A 24,813-nucleotide genomic window follows, 5' to 3' on the forward strand; every position below is an offset into this window, starting at 1 on the left:
GGGAGTGACGTCATCGTCGCTCTGGCCAATCACAGCGCCGATAACAGGAAGAAGATCGTCAGATATGGCGGCGAAGGACACGGAGGAGAACTTTGATCTCAGGTAAGTCGATCATAATGAGCTAGTATGCTATGCATACTAGCTCATTGTGACTCTTGCAGGGTTTTTTTTAATACAAATTTATGAGGGTCTACTTCCTCTTTAAGGTGAAAAAACGTGAACCTTTACAGCCCCTTTAACAAATCTCACGCCTTTAGAAATTTAATTTTTATTTTAAATCTGCAGCTCCTACTAAAATATCATCTGGAAATTGCTGTTATAGGGTGACCACACATTATCCCCATCTCCTGGTTGTGTTTCTGCTTTGTTACCCTGCCATACGGACTTCCAAGGTTGACTACATGTGTCTTTCATAGCATACTACAAAAAAACCTCCCTAAAAATGAAGACTTTGAAGTGGCAGTAGTGTGGAAAAGGGGCCTAAATCAGAGTCAATGGCTTGGTATTTTGAACAGCTATTTTATCAAAGCGAAATTCCCAAAACATGGCCTGTTGGGGGTACTGGAGGAAAGGGTTGCGAACCACCGATCTAGACCACTATAGCTGAAATTAAAGACTAAAGCAGACAGATTGTTTACATTGATTACTGTGTTTACAACAGTGGTTACAGAGTCACAACTAGGGTTGTCCCGATACCGATACCAGTACCAGTATCGGGACCGATACCGAGTATTTGCGGGAGTACTCGCGCAAATACCCCCGATACTAAATAGAATACTTCCCCCCCCCCCGCCGCGCCGTCGCATCGCACCACCGAATCGTACCGCCGCATGGGTTAAACGCCGTGCGGGAACATCACAGCTTTCATTTGAATAGCTGTAGTGTTCCCGCGCGTATAGACACTCCCCCTTGCCCGGGATTGGATAGGTGATCGTGATATGAATGCTGTGATCTTCTCCATGCGGCGGCAGCGGCAAAGGTATGGGGGACATGGCTGGGGGGACATGGCTGGAGGGACATGGCTGCATATGTGAGGGACATGGCTAGAGGGACATGGCTGCATATGCGAGGGACATGGCTAGAGGGACATGGCTGCATATGCGAGGGACATGGCTGCATTTGGGGACACATTTAAAAAAAAAGTATCGGTATTCGGTATCGGCGACTACTTGAAAAAAAGTATCGGTACTTGTACTCGGTCCTAAAAAAGTGGTATCGGGACAACCCTAGTCACAACTGTAATTTGTAGGTATATATATACACACACACACACACACACACACACACACACACAAATATAAAACAATGCCAATCCTAAAGAACAAAGAGCCTCTAACACCCTGTACAAACTGTCATGAAAAACCTATAGAATGGACAGCACCTCCTAAAGCGTGTTGGTCATAGGAAGCCTGTACACCCAGATTCTTGACTGTCATCCAAAGCCATGATCTGCTGGTGCAATCAGGAAACCCGAGCAGATCAGGGCCTGGGATCGCAGTCAAGAGAAGAGAACTGGGTGTACCGGCTGTAATCCGAGGGCCTCGAGTTTCAGCTGCTTCTACCTGCCAAGCACTGCAGGGTTAACAAGCCCAGATTAGCAACAAAGTCGCAGATTGCCTGGCACATGCGGCTGGAGCCCCCATTGGGAGCAGTGGTAGGGTAACCCACAATATTTGAATCTTCTAACCAAAAATTCTCTGCTCCTATGATCAGGCTCAGTTTAAATACTTTTTTTTTAAACTTTTATTGCTATAATTAAAAAAGTAGCGCAATTCAAGCTTGTATTCTTCAGTAGCTGGTTTGCTATAAAAAACACCTGTGGCTTAGGAATCGACTGAGACCCAAATGTGAAATGTCATGTATCCCTACGAGAGCCGTTTCAATTGACAACTACTTTGATATAACGGACATGGATTCAATGCTAAAGTGTGTAAAAGTCGTATCGAAGACGGTCTCCAAAGTTGCACTGAAAAAGAGTCAGGTAACTGGAAGTCGGCTAGTGTGATCCGAGCCCAAGTTTCCTTTCACAAGCAGAATCCCGACATCTCCTCTGACATGTGAAGCTCGGGTGTTACTCTGCAGTCCCAGATCTTCCTGGGTGCAATCCTCTCTCTCTCCTGTCTCTGAGCCAGGATCCAGCTCAGTGTCTGCGTGGAGCTGAACTCTTCAGTCACATGTGGAAGAAGCAACACCAACAAAGCATTAAAACACTTTAATCACTCTGTACCCGGGCCATATCTGACACTTTACTGCTACATGTAAAAAAAAAAAAAAAAAATCTACTTGTTTTTGCTAGAAAATAACTTGGAACCCCAAACATTTGTGTCATTGGATTTGATAGACAGCAGCAGGAGCCAATGCTGCCATCAATCTATCCAAAGCCGGGACTCTGTTAAAATTGCATCTGCCCGTGGAATGGCATCAAACTACAGTGCTTAAAATTCTCCATAGGCGACACTTTAAACGCCTTCACAGGTTATCAGTTGCACAGGAGGTCTGGTGCCACAATTATGGCTCTTGCTCTGACAATACCTCCCATGTGTGCTGCGATCACCTTTTACATATGCGCGTGGGAGGAACATATGTTTTTGCATTTGCGTGCAAGTGTGTTGGGATGGAGGCACTTAAAAAAAAAAAAAAAAAAAAAAAAAAAGAGAGAGAACAAGTCAGACTATCAAACTCGGATCAAAGTAGTATCCTGTCCATGAAAGTAGGATGGATGTCGGACCAATGTCACAGAGAAAAGTAGGATGAAAGTTTTATGACTGTCGTGTCGTACCAGTGTGAACCCGGCCTGAGTGTCTGCCAAGATGAATGTGGCAAGGGGGAGGAGCCGCAATGACCTTAATGCGCATCGTGATTCAGCCAATCTCTGCAGCGATGCAGAATCGAGCAAGGCTGAATCATAATGCATTGATGCGCCGTTTATTTTTGACACCCCTACTAAATGGCGGGCTGTGGTCTGGACCCAGACAGTGTGATGGTCCTGTCCAGACCGTGGCCGCCACTTAGCAGCTGTGTGAGCTCTCCCAAGTCACCCACCGAGCCACTGCTGTCTTCATCACTGCAGGTGGTGCTGAAAATCAGAACAAAGAGTGGGAGTCTTTTCAAAGACTTTTCACCTGCTTGTGAACATAACAAATTGGGCAGCTTCCACCCTCGGTCCAGATCTGCAGCTCCTCCTGCCCCCCCACACTGCTGTGAGGATGACATGGGCAGGTGGGAGAGCCAGCACAGGTGATAAGTGCCTCTACCCTGCCAAAGGGCATGACGTTGCAGGGGAGGCTTACAATGAAAGGTGCACTCTAAAATGGAGGGGCAGTGTGATGCAAGTGGCACAGCAACATAAAGGGGCACTCCAATGTGAAGAGGAACTGGGGACACTGTGGGACCGTTTTAAAGGGGGACTGTAATGTAAAGGGGGACTATGGGCACTAATGTAAAGGGGGCCTGAGGATACTGGTGTAAAGAGGGGGTCTGATGTAAAGGGGCTATGATGTGACGGGTAGGCTAGAGACACCGATGTACATGAGGGGAGGGGGGGGGGGCTGTGATGCCTTATTTTGCAAAAATAAGATTCAAAAAAGACTTCTGATCTACAAAACTAGGACTCTTCTGTAAAGATTAGAGGACTGTCACATGCTTGCTCAGATCAGCTAAATTCATATGTTTGGGAGAATAGCGCATGGAAGAGGCAACTCTAAGTCCCCGTTCACACTTAGGCGTATATACGCCTGTAGCGTGGCGCCGCTGCAGCCCCGAGACGCCAGAGGGACGATTTTACATTGCCCTCTATGGAATGGTTCACATCTCCACGCCGAACGCCTGCAAAAAAGTCCCGGACCTTTTTTTCAGACGGCTTTCGGCATAGGAGATGTGAAACATCTCCATAGAGGGGGTGAAGGCTGCATTCACAATCGCGGCGTTTTGTCGCCGCAATTCGCGGGACAAAACGCCGCTATTTTGTACGCCGAAGTGTGAATGCGGCCTCAAACCATCTTGTATTAGATTAAATAGAAACCAAGCCCTCATTCACAAGCCCAATTCTGCAATGCCAGGGGCCAAGGGCCAGGTTTACATGCACAGGGATGCACAAGTGTTCCCTGTAGACATGTGCACTGCCAAAAAAATCGTTTTCGTATGTTATTTTATTTTTTTTTTCGGAAATTCGGGAAAATCTAAAAAAAATGTTTTTCCCGTTTTATTCGTTGTTTTGCTTTTTTCAGAAATTCGTAAATTCGTGAAATTCGAAAATTCGGAATTCCGACATTCCGAAAAAGCAAAACACGAATAAAACGAAAATTAAAAAAATAATTTTCGGAAAATTTTGGAAATTAAAAAATTCGGAAGTACGAAAAATTTTTAATTCGAAATTTCTAAAATAAAAACAAAACGAAAATTCCACAATTTCGAAAATTCTGATTTTTTTAATTTTCGAATTTTACAATTTTTTATTTTTCAAATTTTTCAAAAATCGAAATTTGAAAATGAAAAATTTGAAAATTAAATTAGAAATTTCTAAAATTGAAAGATTCGAAAATAAAAAATGAAAATTTCAAAATTTCTAAAATTAAAAAAAAAAAAAAATCTGAAAATTCAAAATTGAAAAATTTGAAAATAAAAAAAAAAAATTCGAAATTTCTAAAATTCTGGATTTTTAAAATTTAAAAAAAAAAATCAATCTGAATTTCCGAAATTTGGAAATACGAAAATTCGCAAATTTAAAAATTCGGAAACTCGAAATTTCGGAAGTCCGAAAACTCGGAAATTGAAAAATTCGGAAATCCGAAATTTTCATAAGTCCGAAAATTGGGAAATAAAAAAAATCAGTTAAAACGAAAATTCGAAATTAACGAATTTCCGAATTTTCGTTAAAAAACTAATTAGAAACTAAACGAGTTGCACATGTCTAGTTCCCTGCACCCCCATTGATGTCAGTTGGGACACAGCTGCTGCCCCCAATTTGGCGACGCATCCCAGTTGAGGTAAACACGGCCCTTACATGAGTGTATGCTGTAGTATGCCCTCTGAACCAGGCCCAAGCAGATAAAATAAATAACTGGTGCTTGGGGGGGGGGGGAATATATAGAATATGAAAAAGGTATACAAACTTTACATATGTACAAATTACGTTTGGGGGGAAAAAAATAAAACACATTTGGACAAAATCAACACTTTTTGTTTAAAGATGACGCATCTCCACAAATGCCAAAACACAAGCCAAAAGCAAAGCACCAAACTGACACACACAGTAGGCAATTAGTGTGTTCCATTTCCCTCTGAGAAAGGTTAAGGAATATGTTGCACCTCCTGCAACCCTCAAGCGTAATGAAGACACTACAGTGCTGTATAAGGGGAATCCAATCTGGGCAGTGAGCCATAAAAATGGCATGCAGCAGCTCAGATAGCTTTCTCCAGCTCTCAAGAGCCCTTCAGTCTTTTAAACCACAAAAAAAATAAAAAAAAATAAAGGCCCCTAATCCCAGCCTTCACTACAAGCCTTAATTGTAAATACAAGCAACGATAGATGTATACGAAGGTTGGAATCAAGCAACATTATTCAAGTAAAAGTGTGCTAGACTCTGCAATCATATTTCTGGACCATTTAATAAATCTGTATTAAATTTAACAGGAAAAAGATCCTCTTGCTTGACAATTTGACCATTTTCTGTATCCTGTCCACCCATGCAGAATGCAAAAATAAATAAAATAAAAAAATTATACATTTCAGAGCACGACAGGCGGCAATGTATCACACAGACAGAGGCCAGGTCTGGCAAGGATATAAAGTTATGGGGAAGTGTACCTGAACCAAGGAACAGAAAAGTCATATTTAAGCAGTCCTTAAAATGTGGTGGCTCCAATAGTTTTCTTTTTTCTCAGTCTTTTCTTTTATACCGACGCAAAAGTCGTACGACTTCTGATCAGACTTTGCCCTGCAACTTAATGTCTGACTTCAATGAACGGGATCCAACAATACCAGGCCCTTTGAGTCTGGTATGAATTTTGAAGGGGAACCCCGCCCCCCCCCCACACACACACGCCATATCAGACCCTTATCCAAAGCATGCAGCCCGGCACATCAGAAAAGGGGGGACAGGGGACGAGCGAGCACCACCCCCTTCCTGGACCATACCAGACCACACGCCCTCAACAAGGGGGGTGGTTGCTTTGATGCAGGGGGCTCTGTGCCCCCCATCCCAAAGCACCTTGTCCCCATGTTGATGGGGACAAGGGCCTCTTCCCGACAACTCTGAGCAGTGGGGGTCTGTGGGCAGGGGATCTCACCAGAATCTGGCCCCCAGATCCTAGCCCAAAAAAAAAAAAAAAAAAGCAGTGTAAACAAGAGACGGATTCGACAAGTCCTTTTATTAAAAAAAGAATGTATATATTTTTGCCAGAAGTATATATTTTTGCCAAAAAAAAGTGCACTTGTAAGATGGCTGCACAAATACGGTGTGACAAAGTATTGTAACGACCACCATTTTATTCTCTAGGGTGTTAAAATGTTAAAGTGGAGCGCGTCGGTAGGAGTGGGACTACTTCCACCTAGGCGGCACCTCCCTCTAGGCCAGTGTTTCTCAACTCCAGACCTCAAGGTACCCCAACATGTCAGGTTTTCAGGATTTCCCTCAGTTGAAACAGCTGTGGTCATTACCAAGACTGTGAAAATGATCAAATCACCTGTGCAAAATAATGGGAAGCCTGAAAACATGACCTGTTGGGGCATCTTGAGGACTGGATTTGAGAAACACTGCTCTAGGCGATCTCCTGGGACACGCGATAGGTCCCAGGAGAACGGCTGTCCATTCCGGGAGCACAGTGCGACTCGTGCATGTGCAGTACTTGCCCGGCCGTGACAGCTTTCGGGCTTCAGAGTGTAAATAGAGGCCCCAGCTGTTGTGGAACTACATTTCCCATGAGGCATTGCAAGGTTGGTAGTTACAATTACTCCCAGAGGCATGATAGGGTTGGCAGTTACAATTGTAGTTCTGCAACAGCTGGAGTGCCACAGGTTGCCTACCCCTGCCCTAGAACCTTTAGGCCCCTTTCAGACGGACGGCTGTTTTGCTGCAGTTAAAAGCACTACAAATGTTTTGTGAAATTCAAGGCTCCAGGCACTGCGATTAGCTGCATTTGCACATTGCGATTACATGCGTTTAACTGCGGCCGCGTTTAGCTGCGGTATTCATTTCCATAACAACCCTTTTTATTTTATTTTTGTTTTTGTTTGGGTCCCTTGAATTCTAAAACGCTGCTATCCGCATTTGACAAAAAAGACTGCGATTACCTGCGGTTATGTGCATATAGCTGCGCTACATCACACCTGGATGCATTAAATTCTATATTTTCTATTCGCACCAAACCGCATGTAACGTAATCGCACGCAAACGCTGTGTGTGAATGGGGCCATAGGAAAACATTGTGTGCTTTTAGCTGCGGTAGAAAAATAGAAAATCCCCAGCTAAAAGCACCATTCTATCCGTCCGTCTGAAAGGGGCCTTATAATCCACAAACTAAAGATACCCCCCAAAATACTTAATTCCTGATCCAACACCTAAAAAAAGCCATAACCCTACCCACAGTTCAAGAATAGGACAAACCGGAGTTCCAGAAAAGTTACATATTGAGGTTTGGGCCTACAACAGAGAATAGCGCACTTCTACAATTCATTTTATCACAGTACAAAAGATGACTGAAATTAGCACTATAACCAATCTATATGGCAACAATAAAAAAAAAAAAGTGAAAATACTGCCAAAAATAACACATTAAACTTCACAATACCTTAAAAAATGCATACTATGTATACCCTAATCATTTCACATTAGGGCCCCGTCCACACCTGTACATCTCCAAAGTCACATGACTTCGGAGTGCAACTTTTGAGGGTCAACAATGAAATCTATGGCCCTCAAATCACAACAAAAGTAGTACATGAACTACTTTCTTTTAACTCTGATTTTATTGAGTTTAAAATTACCAAACAACGGGAAAAAAAAACCACAAGCACATACTTTGAAGTCACTGTGACTTAAAGCGGGAGTTCACCCGAAAAACAATTTTTAACATTAGATTGATGCTCATTTTGTCTAGGGGAATCGGGTGTTTTTTTTAAATCGAAGCTGTACTTACCGTTTTAGAGAGCGATCTTCTCCGTCGCTTCCGGGTATGGTCGTCGGGACTGGCTGTTCATATTTGATTGACAGGCTTCCGACGGTCGCATACATCGCGTCACGAGTAGCCGAAAGTCGGTGCGGCTCTATACGGCGCCTGTGCACCGACGTTCGGCTACTTTCGGAAAATCGTGACGCGATGTATGCGACCGTCGGAAGCCTGTCAATCAAATAGGAACGCCCAGTCCCGCAGCCCATACCCGGAAGCGGCGGAGAAGATCGCTCTCTAAAACGGTAAGTACGGCTTTGATTTAAAAAAAAACACCCGATTCCCCTTGACAAAACGAGCCTCAATCCAATATTAAAAATTTACTTTTTGGGTGAACCTCCACTTTAAGTCACATAGATATGAACAGAACTCATTGGAAAACATAGGGTGTGCCTTGTCATGCAACTGTGCTGTCCAAAGGCGTATGACAAGTTGCACAAGTGTGAATGGAGCCTGAAACTGTTCACTAGTTACTAAAATTAGATTAGTTGGGGGAAGGGGGTCAGAAAGCATTGCACAGGGTCTCTGTGTGCAAAACACATATTTTGCAGGAACGTGTGTGGAAATGCAACTAGTAAGAATACATAGGATGAGCAGGAATAGCGTTACAGTTGACTAGACAGAATATATTCATAGACCGTCATGACCAGTCTGGAGCCTACTCCATCTGGTGGTTGCTACTATGCAGAGAAATCACAAACTCAATTGTGAGACAGCGAGTGGTTAGTCATTAGGCTTTCAGGCCTAGGGGTCATTCCTGAAGTTAAAGCGAGGTTTACCATAATTAAAAAAAAAAAAAAAATAATAATAATGGGGCGCGCTGTCTTCTAGGGACTCATGTGTGTCCCAGAAGACAGCCAGCCATTCACAAAGCGCTGCACGACTCGCACATACGCAGTAGGAAAATTAGGCCAAGATCCGACTGGCGTAAGTCTCTTACGCCGTCGTATCTTAGGGTGCATATTTACGGTGGCCGCTAGACCTGCACGATTAATCGCGGAGAGAATCACGATTTCGATTCTCCTCCTCCGCGATCTCCCCTCAGAATGACCGACGATTCTCCTACATGTCACCGCCGTCCACGTAACCAGTGTGGAACGCAAATGCCGCCAACATCGAAACCGACGTCAGCAGCCTGCGCCGCTGGATAGATGCCTGAGCTTCTCTCACAACAGTAGTTTGTATCCATGCGCCACCCAGTGGTTGCCGGCGGTACTGCTTCTGTTGTATTAAACCTTCTCACAGTTCTGTACAACTGTGTGTATCCATGCGCCACCCAATGGTTGCTGGCAGTACTGCTTCTGGTCTATAAAAAAAAAAAAAAAAGAGACCAGTGATAGGTCTATAATGTTAAAGACCATATAACTCCTATGAAAAAAATCAGAATCAAAGTTTTATTCTGCTTTATTCATAGGAGTTATATGATCTTTAACATTATAGACATATCACTGGTCTCTTTTTATATATTCATATTTTCAGATAAATCACAGGTTTATTTATTATTATTATTTTTTTTTGGGGGGGGTGGGGGGTTCTGGCATTACATTTTTGAGAATCGTGATCTTTTGTCTAAGTAAAAGAATCGTGATTCTCATTTTGACCAGAATCGTGCAGCCCTAGGTGGCGCTGCCGTAGATTTCAGCGTAGAATATGTACGTGCGCCCGGCGGATTTTTTTACGTCGTTTGCGTAAGGCTTTTTCCGGCGTAACGTTACTCCTGCTATATGAGGCATAGCCAATGTTAAGTATGGACGTCGTTCCCGTGTCGAATTTTGAAAATTTTACGTCGTTTGCGCAAGTCATTCGCGAATAGGGCTTTGCGTAAATTACGACAACAGTATTGACTATTTGCGACGTGATTAGGAGCATGCGTACTGGGATACGTTCACGGACGGCGCATGCGCCGTTCGTGAGAAACGTCATTTACGTGGGGTCATGTTTTATTTGCATAAAAAACACGCCTACCTCCTGAGAATTTGAATTTGGCGCGCTTACGCCGGCAGATTTACGCTACGCCGCCGCAACTTGAGGAGCAAGTGCTTTGTGAATACTGCACTTGCCCGTCTAAGTTGCGGAGGCGTAGCGTAAATAGGATACGCTACGCCCGCACAAACTTACGGCGGCCTTTATGAATCTAGCCCTATGTATACAAGTGTTGCTTTAAAGACCAAGTTCACCTCTGAGCAAAAATAGATTATATTATAATCTTTCACAGGAGCCTGCGAACAGTGTATTATGGGTGCAATACCAGGCTCCTGCACACAGTCCCTCCATATAGGCTTTCAGTTACAGAGCCGTAGGCCGTGTGAATGGACTCATCAGCACACTCAGACCATAGAAAAAACTGCAAATCCATCTGCCGCAGTGGAAGACAGCAGACATAGTTCGTTCATTCATTCACAGATTGCGGTGAATGAATAATTGCTGCTGTGTTGGCAGAGCCCCATACAGCCACACGGACAGCGGGGGTGGCAGGAGAAGAATCCCTGCCTGCTGTCAAAAGGAAGAGGGGGCTCTGGCAGCGCGTGAAACGAGCATGTTACACCCTACATATGGGCTGAACATGTAACAGTCTCTTAAAGATGAACCCATTATTTTTCATAATAAAGTAATTAACTGTACAGGCAGCCTTGATCGTCTGAGTGGCAAATAAATTCTCTTCCTTGCCACTTCTCTCCATTAGGGCTTCTATGCCAGGGCATTCGTCTGTGTCAGAGCTGCTCTTCTTCCTATACCAGTCTCAAATCCAAGCAGAAAGCAGGCGGTATTTGTCTACAAAAACCCTTAGGCCCCTTTCACACTCGGGCGGGAGGCGAGGTGGTGGTATATCTTTTCATGTAACAACACTGAAGAAATGACACTTTGCTACAATATAAAGTAGTGAGTGTACAGCTTGTATAACAGTGTGAATTTGCTGTCCCCTCAAAATAACTCAACACACAGCCATTAACCACTTAAGGACCGCCTCCTGCAGATATACGTCGGCAGAATGGCACAGCTGGGCAGAAGCACGTACCTGTACGTCCTCTAAGTGCCCAGCCGTGGGCGCGCGCCCTCGACCCGGTCCGAAGCTCCGCAGACCTGATCGCCACCGGAGTCCCGCGATCGGTCCCCGGAGCTGAAGAACGGCAAGAGCCGTGTGTAAACACAGCTTCCCAGTTCTTCACTGTGGCAGCTTCATTGATCATGTGTTCCCTGATATAGGGAAACACGATCAATGATGTCACACGTCCAGCCCCGCCCCCCCTACAGGTCACACATAAACCCTACAGCGCCCCCTAGTGGTTAACTCCCAAACTGCAATTGACATTTTCACAGTAAACAATGCATTTTTAGCTGTGAAAATGACAATGGTCCCAAAAATGTGTCAAAATTGTCCGATGTGTCCGCCATAATGTCGCAGTCACAGAAAAAAAAAAAAAAAAAGCTGACCGCCGCCATTAGTAGTAAAAAAATTTTTTTCTTTTTTATAAAAATGCAATAATATCTCCTATTTTGTAAACGCTATAAATTTTGCGCAAACCAATCGATAAACGCTTATTGCAATTTTTTTTTACCAAAAATAGGTAGAATAATACGTATCGGCCTAAACTGAGGGAAAAAAAAAAAGTTTATATATATTTTTCGGGGATATTTATTATAGCAAAAAAGTAAATATTGCATTTTTTTCAAAATTGTCGCTCAATTTTTGTTTATAGCGCAAAAAATAAAAACCACAGAGGTGATTAAATACCACCAAAAGAAAGCTCTATTTGTGGGGGGAAAAAGGACGCCAATTTTGTTTGGGAGCCACATCGCACGACTGCGCAATTTTCAGTTAAAGCGACGCAGTGCTGAATCGCAAAAACTGGCCAGGTCTTTTACCTGCATAAAGGTCCGGGTCTTAAGTGGTTAATGTCTAAACCGCCGGCAACAAAAGTGAGTACATCCCTAAGGCCCCTTTCAGACGTCCGCTCCGTCTGTCCGTTCATTACAAGTCCGTTAACGGACTTGTAATGAATCCCTATGGGGACGCGTCCGTTAGCGGATGGAGCATCCGCTAGCGTCCGCGTCAGTCGGGATCCGCTTTTCCGAACGGAAGAAACCCTATTTTTCTTCCGTTCGGCGGAGCGGAACTGATGCAGACGGACAGACGGTCCGTCTGCATCAGGTTCCCCATAGGGGACAGCGGAGCAGAGACAGGGCGGTCCCTGCACTGTGTGCGGGGACCGCCCTATCCGCCGACAGCTGAGCGGGGATCCCCGCTGAGCCGACAGAGACACACGGAGCGGACCCGGAAACAGTCCGCTCCGTGTGAAAGAGCCCTAAGGGATAATTTCCAAATTGGGTACAATTAGCCATTTTCCCTCCCCAGTGTCATGTGACTCGTTAGTGTCAGAAGGTGTCAGGTGTGAATGGGAAGCAGGTGTGTTTAATTTGGTGTTATCGCTCTCACTCTCGCATACTGGTTACTGGAAGTTCAACATGGCAAAAAAATGAATTGTTGCTCTACATAAAGATGGCCTAGGCTATAAGACCCTGAAACTGGTGGCCAATACCATACAGCGGTTTAACAGGACAGGTTCCACTCAGAACAGACATCGCCATGGTCAACCAAAAAAGTTGAATGCACGTGCTCAGCGTCATATCCAGAGGTTGTCTTTGGGTAATTGACGTATAAGTGCTGCCAGCCTTGCTGCAGAGGTTGAAGGGGTGGGGGGGGGGGGGGGGTCAGCCTGTCAGTGCTCAGACCATACGCCGCACACTGCATCAAATAGGTTTGCATGGCTGTCGTCCCAGAAGGAAGCCTCTTCTAAAGATGATGCACAAGAAAGCCCACAAACAGTTTGCGGAAGAAAATCGGACTCAAATATTTAATTCCGACAACATAGAAGAAAGAAAAGGATCAATGTTGCATGTAAACCCCTCTAATGTATATCCTAACCTACAGGAAATTTACTCCCTCTCAAAACAATTCACTTTAGTAAATTTATCAATAACCAGATCGGATTTATTCCCTGGAATCTTCATAGACAAAGCTGCTGCAATCAGCCCAGTGTCAATACTTTGGGGGAGATTTATTAACCACTTCCTTACCGCGCCTATTCTGGCACTTCTCTCCTACATGTAAAAATCTTTTTTTTGCTATAAAAATTACCCAGAACCCCCAAACACTAAGTTTTTTTTAGCAGACACCCTAGGGAATAAAATGGCAGTCATTGCAACTTTTTATCTCGCACAGTATTTGCGCAATCATTTTTCAAACGCCTTACAATAAACTAAGCCCATTTTTTTGCATAATGGGAAAAATGATGTTACGCCGAGTCAATAGATACCCAACATGTCACCCTTCAAAATTGCACACGCTCGTGGAATGGCACCAAACTTCAGTACTTAAAAATCTTCATGGGCGACGCTTTAAACTTTTTTTTACTGGTTACATGTTTAAGTTACAGAGGAGGTCTAGGGATAGAATTATTGCTCTCGCTCCAACGTTCGCAGCGATACCTCACATGTGTGGTCTGAACACCGTTTTCATATGTGGGCGGGACTTACGTATGCGTTCGCTTCTGCGTGTGAGCACACAGGGACAGGGGCACTTTAAAAAAAAAAATATTTCTTCTTTATTGCTAATTTTATTAAAAAAAATAAAAAAATGAATCACTTTTATTCCTATTACAAGGGATGTAAACATCCCTTGTAATAAGCACGACAGGCTCTCTTTACAGTGAGATGTGGGGTCAATAAGACCCTACATTTCACCTCTAGGCTGGGAAGCCTGAGAAAAAAAAAAAAACAACACACACACACACACACACACACACACACACAATCCTGGCTTCCCAGCCAAGGCGGCGCTGTTTTTTTTAATGCAGAGGCTGAACGCGACGTCATAAAATCGCGCCCAACCTCCGAACGATCATAGAGACTCCGGTGACCATCTGCCCCGCCGCAAATCTCTATGGTAGGCATCTGGGGCCGGTGTATTGTCACAGTTTGCTGCCAATCCTAGAATGTTCTGGAAGTCACGTGGCGGCCAACTGCGCATGCGCGACGCGTTCCAATGGATTCACAACAGTACACACCAGTGAAACCTCGGTCGGCATCCAGGCTCTTTCCTTAACATCCCCGTGGATTGGAGGATGTTAAAAAAAGAGCCAGGAGGCTGAGCGAGCCGTCCGAGCGAAGCCCTGAATGCCGGGTTCGCTGGTGTGTACTGTCGTAAATCCATTGGAACGCATCGCACTTGCGTTTGGAACGCATCGCGCATGCGCAGTTGGCCGCCACGTGACTTCCGCAGCATTCTACGATAGGCAGCAAGCTGTGACACTACACCGGCGCATCTGTTCTCCGACTCACCGATCGCAGCGGTGAGTCGGTAGAAGCATCGAAGGGCGGCGGGAAGGGGGAGCGGGTTGACTACCAGGCACAGCTGCACCAGTTGCTGTGAGCTTCGCTTTTGTTAAATTCACCTCCCCCCGTTTAATGTCAATCCCACTGCAAAGCTTCTTTATAGATACTCTTGGGTGCCATAAATCTAGCCTTCCATGCAAAAAAATGATATGTTGGAACTACTTTAATTTTCAAGTGCGAAAATCCCAGAAGCGACCTCCCCCTTCTCCTGAAACCTTTTCCTCTACCCCAAAGTTTCCCAACTGGAGTAAAGAGCTGCACTGTGCAACCGCCCCCCCCCCCCCCCCCCCCCCATCAGGGGTTCATACTATACACACCGCCTTTCCTGCCCGACTTCATGCCAAGTTCTTGCCAAGTTCTTGGCCACTTTTCTACCGACTGAAGAAATTGGCAGCAAATCCAACCACACGTGAATGTGCTACATTTTATACCGATGGCAGTAAAGGAAAGTTTACAAAAGAATACAAAATCTCCAACGTTTTACCCCATAATCCTAGGATTAAAGGACGCACATTTGTGTCAAATTATCATCAGGACACAAAAACCTGCATCCATGTGAGCCGTGGAGTCAGAAAAATAGAGCCGCCTCCATCTACAAGGCAGGACAGTGAAATAAGCAACTTATTAGCCTCATCTTAGGGGGTCGCCAGGGTGGTTTATTCCTCGTCCTTCAATTACTGATTTGGTGAGGGACTTTAAAGCTGAACTCCAGACAGATACAAGATAAATTAAATTATTGATATCTCATTAGGGTCCTTTCACACCACATTGCCCAAAAACTCGCCACAACACATTGAAAATGCATGTGTGTTGATGTGCGTTTAACATGCATTTTCATGTGTTGGCATGTGTTCTCATGTCCTCTGTAGTGGAGTGACAGTTCCCTGGAATGCTAAAAAAGAAAAAAAAAAAAAAAAGTTTAATATTTGTAAGTAAGTTTCGACAAAATCCGGGGCGCCCGTTCGCAATTGCGACCAGAATTAGCGACCTGGCGCCCGGGAAAGGAAGCTTAGGCCTGCAGAAGGGCGCAGCCTCAATCGCGGGGAGGTGGAGGCGCACGGAGACACCGCTCCTAAAGTGCCCCTGCCCATTGAAATCAATCGGCAGCAGCGTTTTTGACCCTTTTTTGGCCGCTACCGGGGGCAAAACCGGCAGAAAAGCAGCGCTAAAAATAGCGGTGCTTTACCGCCGACGCCCAGGCATTTTTTTGGGGTGTTTTGCTGTGCAAAGGTAATGCCAAAAGGAGGAAAAAGTAGGCAATCAGGTGCAGGGAGAATAGGCAGCTAAACAGGCAGACAATCAGCTGTAAAGCGCCTCTCAAGCCACCCCAGTGTGAAGGCCTGAGTGCTCTCACACTGGAGCGATGCGCTTGCAGGACGAAAAAAAAAAAAAAGTCCTGCAGGCAGCATCTTTGGGGCCGTGCAAGAGCGCTGTATACACCACTCCTGCCCATTGAAATGAATGGGCAGCGCCGCAACATGGGCACTATTAACCCTTTCTTAGGCTGCTAGCAGAGGATTAATACTGCCTCGCTAGCAGCCGAATAGCGCTAATGCCCGCACTGCACCAGTGTGAAAGAGGTCAGGTAAAAATACAAACTCTTTGGCAGGTAAACAGCCCCTTATATGTATTTCACCTGCGTATTTAGCCGCGTCCCTGGATTTGACCTTTGGAATATTTTCTTTAGGCATTCTTAGATAGAATATAAATACCTTTCATAGACACAGCACTACCCTCCTCTATGGTTAGGGGACATCTGGTTGCGCATTTAACCAGGACATGAAAGGATCAGTAAAAGGATGTTATGGGATGCTTGTTCAGAATATATTACAGACACATTTATGCGATACGCAAATTTATTAATGCTAAAGTATATATGAAGCCAAAACTTTTTTATTTTCTTTTATTTCAGATAATGGTAGGCGAGGGTAAAACACACTAAGGCTTGTTTTGCCATCGGTGTCCCATTGGGGAGATTTCCCTTCACTTCCTGTCCTGTAGGCTCAGCAGGAAGTGAGAGCATATATTTCCAATATGAGGAAAATCCTCTCTTAGAGAGCTGTCACTGACACAAGTGTCCCCCTTGAATATTTCCCCTCTATTCCTGTTTTGGGGACAGCTCAAAGTGTTCGATCTACCCTCGGTCATTCCCAGGGACACTGGTGACAATTAAGAGAATGAATCTTCCTAACAAGAACACAGATAAAAACCTCACAGAGGTTCTGTCCCATTATGACTGTATCCAAATCGGAGAAAAAGCCTGGCCTTTGGTTTTACTGAAATCTTTATTCCTTCCTAATGTGTTATGCAAAGTATGGGCAGAATGACATTCAAGCTGTGCCTGAAAGGTTCACAAGCACGTTGGTATTTTGCATGTTACCATTTATTTGGAAGGTGCGTGTTTAACCTGAGAAAACGCACCGCTGACAGGAAATTAATGATTTTTTAAGTGCTGCAGAAGAAAGCATAGGAAGGCAAGGGCACCAATCACAACCTTCACTGTGCTCCACATAAAGCAGAGAAGCACAAGCAAATCTTACAGCTTTAAAGCGTAAGGTCACCTTTTCAGACCAGAAAATTAAATAGTGAACCCCTGTACACGCTCCCTGACCCCCCTTCCATGCCGTACTTACCGGCGTATACCGTGCACTTTTTTGCCCTGAAAATCAGGGAAAAATCATGGGTGCGCGGTATACGCCGATACCCGTGCCGAGTTTTGAATACTGCGCCAACATATACCGAGCGCAGTACACTTGGGTATAGTCGGCCAGTCTCGGCTCCTTCCGCACTCACGTCCTGGACGTAGAGGACGTGAGCGCGAGTGTTGCCGAGCCTGCCCGAGTGTACTGCGCTCGGTAGATGCTGGCGCAGTATTCAAAACTCGGCGCGGGAAATGAGCAGGGAGGATGCGAGGATGCCGCAGACTGGACCCGAAGAAGAGGACACCCGAAGCCCGCAGACAGCCCCCGGACCCGACGAAGAGGACACCCGAAGCCGCAGAAGGACACCGGACCCGACGAAGGAGGACACCCGAAGCCGCAGAAGGACGCCGGACCCGACGAAGGAGGACACCCGAAGCCGCAGAAGGACGCCGGACCCGACGAAGGAGGACACCCGAAGCCGCAGAAGGACACCGGACCCGACGAAGGAGGACACCCGAAGCCGCAGAAGGACGCCGGACCCGACGAAGGAGGACACCCGAAGCCGCAGAAGGACACCGGACCCGACGAAGGAGGACACCCGAAGCCGCAGAAGGACGCCGGACCCGACGAAGAGGACACCCGAAGCCACAGAAGGACGCCGGACCCGACGAAGAGGACACCCGAAGCCGCAGACGGACGCCGGACCCGACGAGGCCGCCGCGCAAGACACCAAAAAAAAACATTTTTCCACAGGATTGGGGGCCACTTTAGGGGTGCGCGGTATACGCGGGAGCGCGTTATACCGCGATAAATACAGTACCTCCGTGGGGGGTGAGCTGTCATTACCCACACAGCTGGTGTAGTATTTCAGGGATCTGAAATCCCTGCTCTTCTTCCTATAGGGACTCCAGGACAGACCAGAGCAATTCTGTTTGGTCAAAGTGGCCATGTACCAGCACTGACCAATCAGAATCGCTCCTGAAAGCTCTACAGGAGAAAAGAAAAAGGGGGGGGGGGAATAGGGATATCAAATCCTGGATTGCTACACCTGCTGGCTGTGCACTGACAGCTCATCGCCCACAGAGATGAATACAGTGGGGTCTGGAAGGGTGGATAGGGTGTTAACCCTTTAACAGCCCTGCTTGCATCTAAAAAGTCAATTCTTCTCTGTTTTAAATAGAATAGTGAGGGACTAAACCCCTGCCAGGTTTTTACTGAGGTGTCCCCATTCAAGAGTTATTTCTATGCATCTGTTCTGGTGACCACAATTTCTGTGTCTAAAGTTTTAGTTGTCACCAGAACAAGAACACAGGGGAAATCTTCCAATGGGTACATTCTAGTGACAACAGATAGAGAACATTCCCTTACTTTGGGGGATGGGGGGGGGGGGGTGTTAAAGCATTCTCTATGCCAGGGATATGCAAATAGCAGACCTCCAGCTGTTGCAGAACTACAAGTCCCATGAGGCATAGCAAGACTCAGGCAGCCACAAGCATGACACCCAGAGACAGAGGCATTATGGGACTTGTAGTTATGCAATTAGCGGACCTCCAGCTGTTGCAAATCACTGCTATAGATATTCAAATACTCCTCTACCCTACTGCACCCTTCTAGCCCCCTCCCCCCCCCCATCACTACTCTGGCATTGTGGAAGGGCAGAGCGAGCGATTGGAGCTGCCGTACAGATCCGGATACCAGTATGGATAAGCCACACCTTCTACAAAGGGGATGGGGTGTAGGACCCATGTTTTCCATTATGTGGGGGGGGGGGGGGGGGCTTTCCCAGAACTGTCTCATAGAAGTCTATGGGGCTGTACTGCACAGGCATGGCCAAGAGGGGGAGCCATTTGCCACTGGACATCAGCAAACAAAGGCAGTGGCTGCTGGTTCTCAGTAAGTACTGTATACATCTGTAGAGGGGGGTGGGCTCTATTAGGTCAGCAAGGGAGGGGGGGGGCACCTGCCAACATATACCAGAATCTCTCTTTTATAGTGTCCTCATTCATGTACTTGTTAAATCCTCACAAGCCACACCCCCCCAATCAGGAGGGGCCACACTGTAGACATCATCAAAAGTCACATGACTTCTTGCAGAGGGAACACACAGCACTGAGCCTCACCTTGTCTCTCCGCACACAGCTACCAATCAATTTCTAGGGGAGGAGCTGAGGGAGGGGCCTAGGTTATATAACCCATCCATGGGGCTGTCAGTGTGTGGAGAGTCAGGCAGGTGACAAGGTAATGGCGCCACCTAATGGCAGAAGCAAGGGCTGGGGGGGGATTCTATATGGCAATTACATAGAGATGACAGGAGGCGACCTTCAGAGTGAAGCTGGCCATACAATCTGATTGTACAATCTCCTTTATGTTGGTCATACACACTTCAGTTCATACATCTGATCAAAACAATGGGATTTGTAAACAGATAGCCAGAACTTCCTTTCTGAGCAATTCCGATCAGTCAGGGGAAAACGTATCAATCTACAGCACTGATGCTTTGGTCATTCATTTGAATGCATTTTGATTGATCAGCTTTTAACACTGCATGATGGAAACCGATGTGATCGAGAAATGATTGTATCTCATCAATTGAAAACCTCATCCCTGTGTGTCATATCAAGTGAATGGGTTGTGGACTGTTGGTCAATGCTACAGGAGAGACCGATCGGAAAAGCGATTGTTTATCACAGCATGTATGGCCACCAGTTGCTGACTATACAATCTGATTGTACAGTCTCCATCAATTACGTAGTGCAAGGACCTGCCTGCATACAATGTGAATGGATGGTTTGTTCCTCGTATTACTCAGGTTTGGTAACTAAGCCAGGGATAAGAACCTCGGCTCTCCAGCTGTGCTGAAACTACAAATCCCATCATGCCTCTGCCTCTAGGAATCAAGCCTGTGATTGTCAGGGTCTTGCAATGCCTCATGGGACTTGTAGTTTCAAAACAGCTGGAGGGCGGAGGTTGCCTACTCCTGTGTCTAAGCTCTCATGTACACGGTAAACGGAAGTTTAGGATCAGTTGGGCATTTTTTCTAGCTGCTCCCGAACGCTCCTCTGTCATCTTATCAGTACACCGGGTCATTTCTAGTAATTTCTAGGCAGTTGAGTTTAGAAGCATTTTTTGGAAAGAAAAAAAATAAAAAATAAAATGCGTTCAGGACGATTGTTCAGAGGCATTTGAAACGCCAAACGCCTGTACCAGCTTGTAAACGCGGCAACTCATGTTTAGCCGCATTTCATTTGCGGGCGTTTTTAATCTGACAACAAAAAAAAAAACTTCTACATGCAAACGTGGCAAAGGGGACTGTCCAGTTACAGCGGCTGTAAACCCTCGCCGTGTTTCACATTAATGCATTAAAGGTGAAAAACCTCCTGTGCTGCAGCAGCGCCCCCGACCCCCACATTACACTTACCTGAGCCCTGGAATTTCCACAACGGGAATGAGCACACCAGCTCTGGCAGGTGTCTTGATTGGACAGATTGATAGCAGCGCAGCCATTGGCTCCCGCTGCTGTCAATCAAATCCAATGATGGGGGCGGGGCTGAGTCCTGCCGTCTTTTTTTTTTTTTTACGGATGCATCAGCAGGACACCAGAGAGCGTCTGCATGGGTGTCCACGAAGGTGAGCGCTTCTCCGAAGGAGCACTCGAGAAGAGGAGGAGCCAGGAGCACCACGGAGGGTCCCCAGAAGAGGAGGAGCCAGGAGCAAAAACCAACAACTGCACAGAGTAGGCAAGTATGACTTTTTTTTTTTATGAACCTTTACAACCACTTGAAATCTTTCCGGAGAGGTTATAAAACGTCCCGTATACAGTAAGCCTGAAGGTGGCCTTGCACTATACAATCTGATTGTACAATCGCTTTTAGAATTACCAGAGCTATGTGATAGGATGAGACGCTTACACTTCAATTTGTGTCCAATCAGGCTAGGGTTGTCCCGATACCACTTTTTTAGGACTGAGTACAAGTACCGATACTTTTTTTTTTATGTACTCGCCGATACCGAATACCGATACTTTTTTTAAATGTGTCCCCAAATGCAGCCATGTCCCCCACATATTCCAGCCATGTCCCCCCACATATGCAGTCATGTCCCCCCCACATATTCCAGCCATGTCCCCCCCACATATTCCAGCCATGTCCCCCCCACATATTCCAGCCATGTCCCCCCCACATATTCCAGCCATGTCCCCCCCACATATTCCAGCCATGTCCCCCCACATATGCAGTCATGTCTCCCCCACATATTCCAGCCATGTCCCCCCCACATATTCCAGCCATGTCCCCCCCACATATTCCAGCCATGTCCCCCCCACATATTCCAGCCATGTCCCCCCCACATATTCCAGCCATGTCCCCCCACATAATGCAGCCATGTCCCCCATACCTTGATGATGCCGCAAGTCCCGCCGTTAATCAGCGTGCGGGGAACATTACAGCTTTCGTTTAAATAGCTGTATCCCCGCCGCGTATAGACACTCCTCCTTTCGTGGGATTGGACAGCAGGGGGCAGCAGGGGGGGGGGGGGGAACAAGTATTCTATTTTAGTATCGGGGGTATTTGCGGGAGTACGAGTACTCCTGCAAATACTTGGTATCGATACCGATACTGGTATCGGTATCGGGACAACCTTAAATCAGGCAGACGCTTACAATTTGTAGCTGATGGTAGATCTGAAGAACATTGCACAATGTGATTGTATAGCTCTCTCAGTCCAGGCACCACGTCACCCCGACAATTGGAGCCTGGATCTGTCATGTGCGTGGACTGACACTCCGCTCAGAGCCCGAGCCATCCGCTCTGCCCCTCCACAGCTCCAGGGAGCAGAGAGGAGAGCCTGGCTGACAGTCGCCAACTCTCTACTCAGGGAGCTAAGAGAACCGAACAATCAGCCACGTTCCATCGCTCAGTTCTCAGTGTAGAGGCCCTGGGGGACAGATGCAGCATCACCTAGGCAAGTATGAATCTAAAACCAGCTTGATTCCCGTACTTCTCTATTAAGGAAGAATGTAATGTGTACAGTCACCTCGATCAGATTGTATAGTGTATGGCCAGTTGTGAGATGTCCTCTGAGATGATCACACTGGGTGTCCCCGGCTCTGTCACATCCATAACTAACCTATTCTAGTGAGCCCCTCCCCTGGTGGGCGGAGCAAGGAACCCTCTTACACAGAGAGAGCCCCTATTGGCTGATCTGTGTACAGCAGGCTGTATAGTATATGGTCATCTTCAAGGAGATTACAATGTATACGGTCATTGTAAAGGAGATTGTACAATCAGATTGTATACTGTACAGCCGCCTTGATGGGGATTGTACAATCAGATTGTATAGTACACAGCCGCCACCTTAAAGGAGATCGTATGATTTTTCACCAAAAGGGCCAATCTGTGTACTATACAGTGTGATTGTAGTGTGTACAGCCATCTTGATGTAGATTGTACAATCTGATTGTATGATCCCCTTTAAAAAGGCCGTACAATTTAGATTGTATGATTTTCCATCAAAAGGGTCGTACGCTATACAATCCAAACTGTACGGCCATCTTGCTGGGGGCGGGGTACAATCAGATTGGACCGCCGCCTTTCCCGTTGGGGGGGGGCTTTTGGAGTTGTACAATCAGATTGTACGACCATCTTGCTGGGGGGGGGGGGTGTACAATCAGATTGTACGGCCATCTTGCTGGGGGGGGGAGGGGTTGTACAATCAGATTGTACGACCATCTTGCTGGGGGGGGGGGGGGTACAATCAGATTGTACGGCCATCTTGCTGGGGGGGGGAGGGGTTGTACAATCAGATTGTACGACCATCTTGCTGGGGGGGGGGGTTGTACAATCAGATTGTACGACCATCTTGCTGGGGGGGGGGGTTGTACAATCAGATTGTACGGCCATCTTGCTGGGGGGGGGGGGGGTTGTACAATCAGATTGTACGACCATCTTGCTGGGGGGGGGGGGGTTGTACAATCAGATTGTACGGCCATTTTGCTGGGGGGGGGGTTTGTACAATCAGATTGTACGACCATCTTGCTGGGGGGGGGGGGGTTGTACAATCAGATTGTACGGCCATCTTGCTGGGGGGGGGGGTTGTACAATCAGATTGTACGGCCATCTTGCTGGGGGGGGGGGGGTTGTACAATCAGATTGTACGACCATCTTGCTGGGGGGGGGGTTGTACAATCAGATTGTACGGCCATTTTGCTGGGGGGGGTTGTACAATCAGATTGTACGGCCATCTTGCTGGGGGGGGGTTGTACAATCAGATTGTACGGCCATCTTGCTGGGGGGGGGGGTTTGTACAATCAGATTGTACGGCCATCTTGCTGGGGGGGGGGTTGTACAATCAGATTGTACGGCCATCTTGCTGGGGGGGGGGGGGTTGTACAATCAGATTGTACGGCCATCTTGCTGGGGGTTGTACAGATCGTAGAGTGTATGGACAGCTGTGGTGCAGATGACATTTCTGAGAGAACGCCCCCTATTCTAGAGAGCAGTGTGAGCCCCTCCCCCCGGTGGGCGGAGCTGGGAACCCTCTTACACACACAGACGTCAGAGCCCCCCATAGACCCGCCGATGCGTCTCTCCTGTACCTGTCCTCCCCTCCCCCAGTACCTGGTCTCGTCTCCCCCAGTCTCTCGGTGGCAGTGGATGGAGTGGTGTCGCCGGTTCCCTCCTATGACTGGGCCGCTGTTCTCTCCGGAGGTGGTGGTGGAGGAGGGGGGAGCTCCGAGGGTCCCGGGGGGGATCCAGGGAGGACGGGTGACGGAGGTTTAGCGCCAGGACCACGTAGAGCCAGTGATAGGAGATGAAGGCGCCTCTCCCCGGCCAGGCTCCCTGCACACAGCGCTCGCTCTCAGTCTCTCTCTCTCCTCCTTCAGGTGTGGGCGGGCCCCGCTCTTCCTCTCCACACGTCCGCCGCTTCCCTTCACCAAGCTCCAGCCGTTCCGCCGATAGGAGACAGAAGAGAGGCAGCCGCGGCCATTTTGTTGCTAACTGACAAGAAGCGAAGAAGGGGGCGCGGCGATGCAAATGAAGTCGCTGGGCTGCAAGGGATTCCGAGGCTTTCATTGGCTGGCAAGTTCTCGGTGGGCGGGGCGAAAGGGGAAAATGGCAAAGAGTGTCAGCCGATTAGCGAGAGCCAAGGGTGGGCGTGTCGGGATGGTGGGGGGGAGGAGCCGGGCGGCTGGAGGACAAACAAGAGCCGAGCGAGGCTTACTGTAGGAGCCTCTGGAGGTTGCCTTGACGATGTGGGGCGGGGCGGAGCCAGGCTTGTTTATGGGGGTTTTTCCCCGTATTGACAGATCCGTGGGTTGCTTATTACGCTTGCGCTAAACTAAAAATGATCACTGCGCATGCGTTAGCTGGCTGGTTGTGGTGGGAGCTTTAGTGTGCGGTTGAGTGGTGGTTCACGTGTACTGTACTGGCTGTATGTGGTGGGGGGTGAGCAGAAGAGGATGTCTGCTTGTCAGTGTCATTGTTCTTCTCTTATGACATCCAGCACAGATCATATGTCACAGCTTCATCCATCTCCCTCTTAACCCTTTCACCCCCTTCCTGCCCAGGCCAAGTTTCACCTTTTGAATGACAATTGCGCGGTCATGCAACACTGA

General features: G+C 47.1%; 1 protein-coding gene across 6 annotated transcripts in view; it reads right to left on the bottom strand.

Annotated features, from left to right (window-relative positions):
* The window catches only part of TNRC6C (trinucleotide repeat containing adaptor 6C), a 146,505-nt gene extending 122,296 nt beyond the window's left edge, over positions 1 to 24,209 (bottom strand). For all 6 annotated transcript variants that reach the window (XM_040330138.1, XM_040330136.1, XM_040330141.1 and 3 more), the window contains exon 1: positions 23,816 to 24,209. The gene's annotated coding sequence lies outside the window, so the exon portion shown is untranslated. The remainder of the gene's footprint in view (positions 1 to 23,815) is intronic.
* Positions 24,210 to 24,813: the final 604 nt, after the last annotated feature.

Source organism: Rana temporaria, chromosome 12 (genome assembly GCF_905171775.1).
Source record: "Rana temporaria chromosome 12, aRanTem1.1, whole genome shotgun sequence".
Classification (NCBI taxonomy): domain Eukaryota; kingdom Metazoa; phylum Chordata; class Amphibia; order Anura; family Ranidae; genus Rana; species Rana temporaria.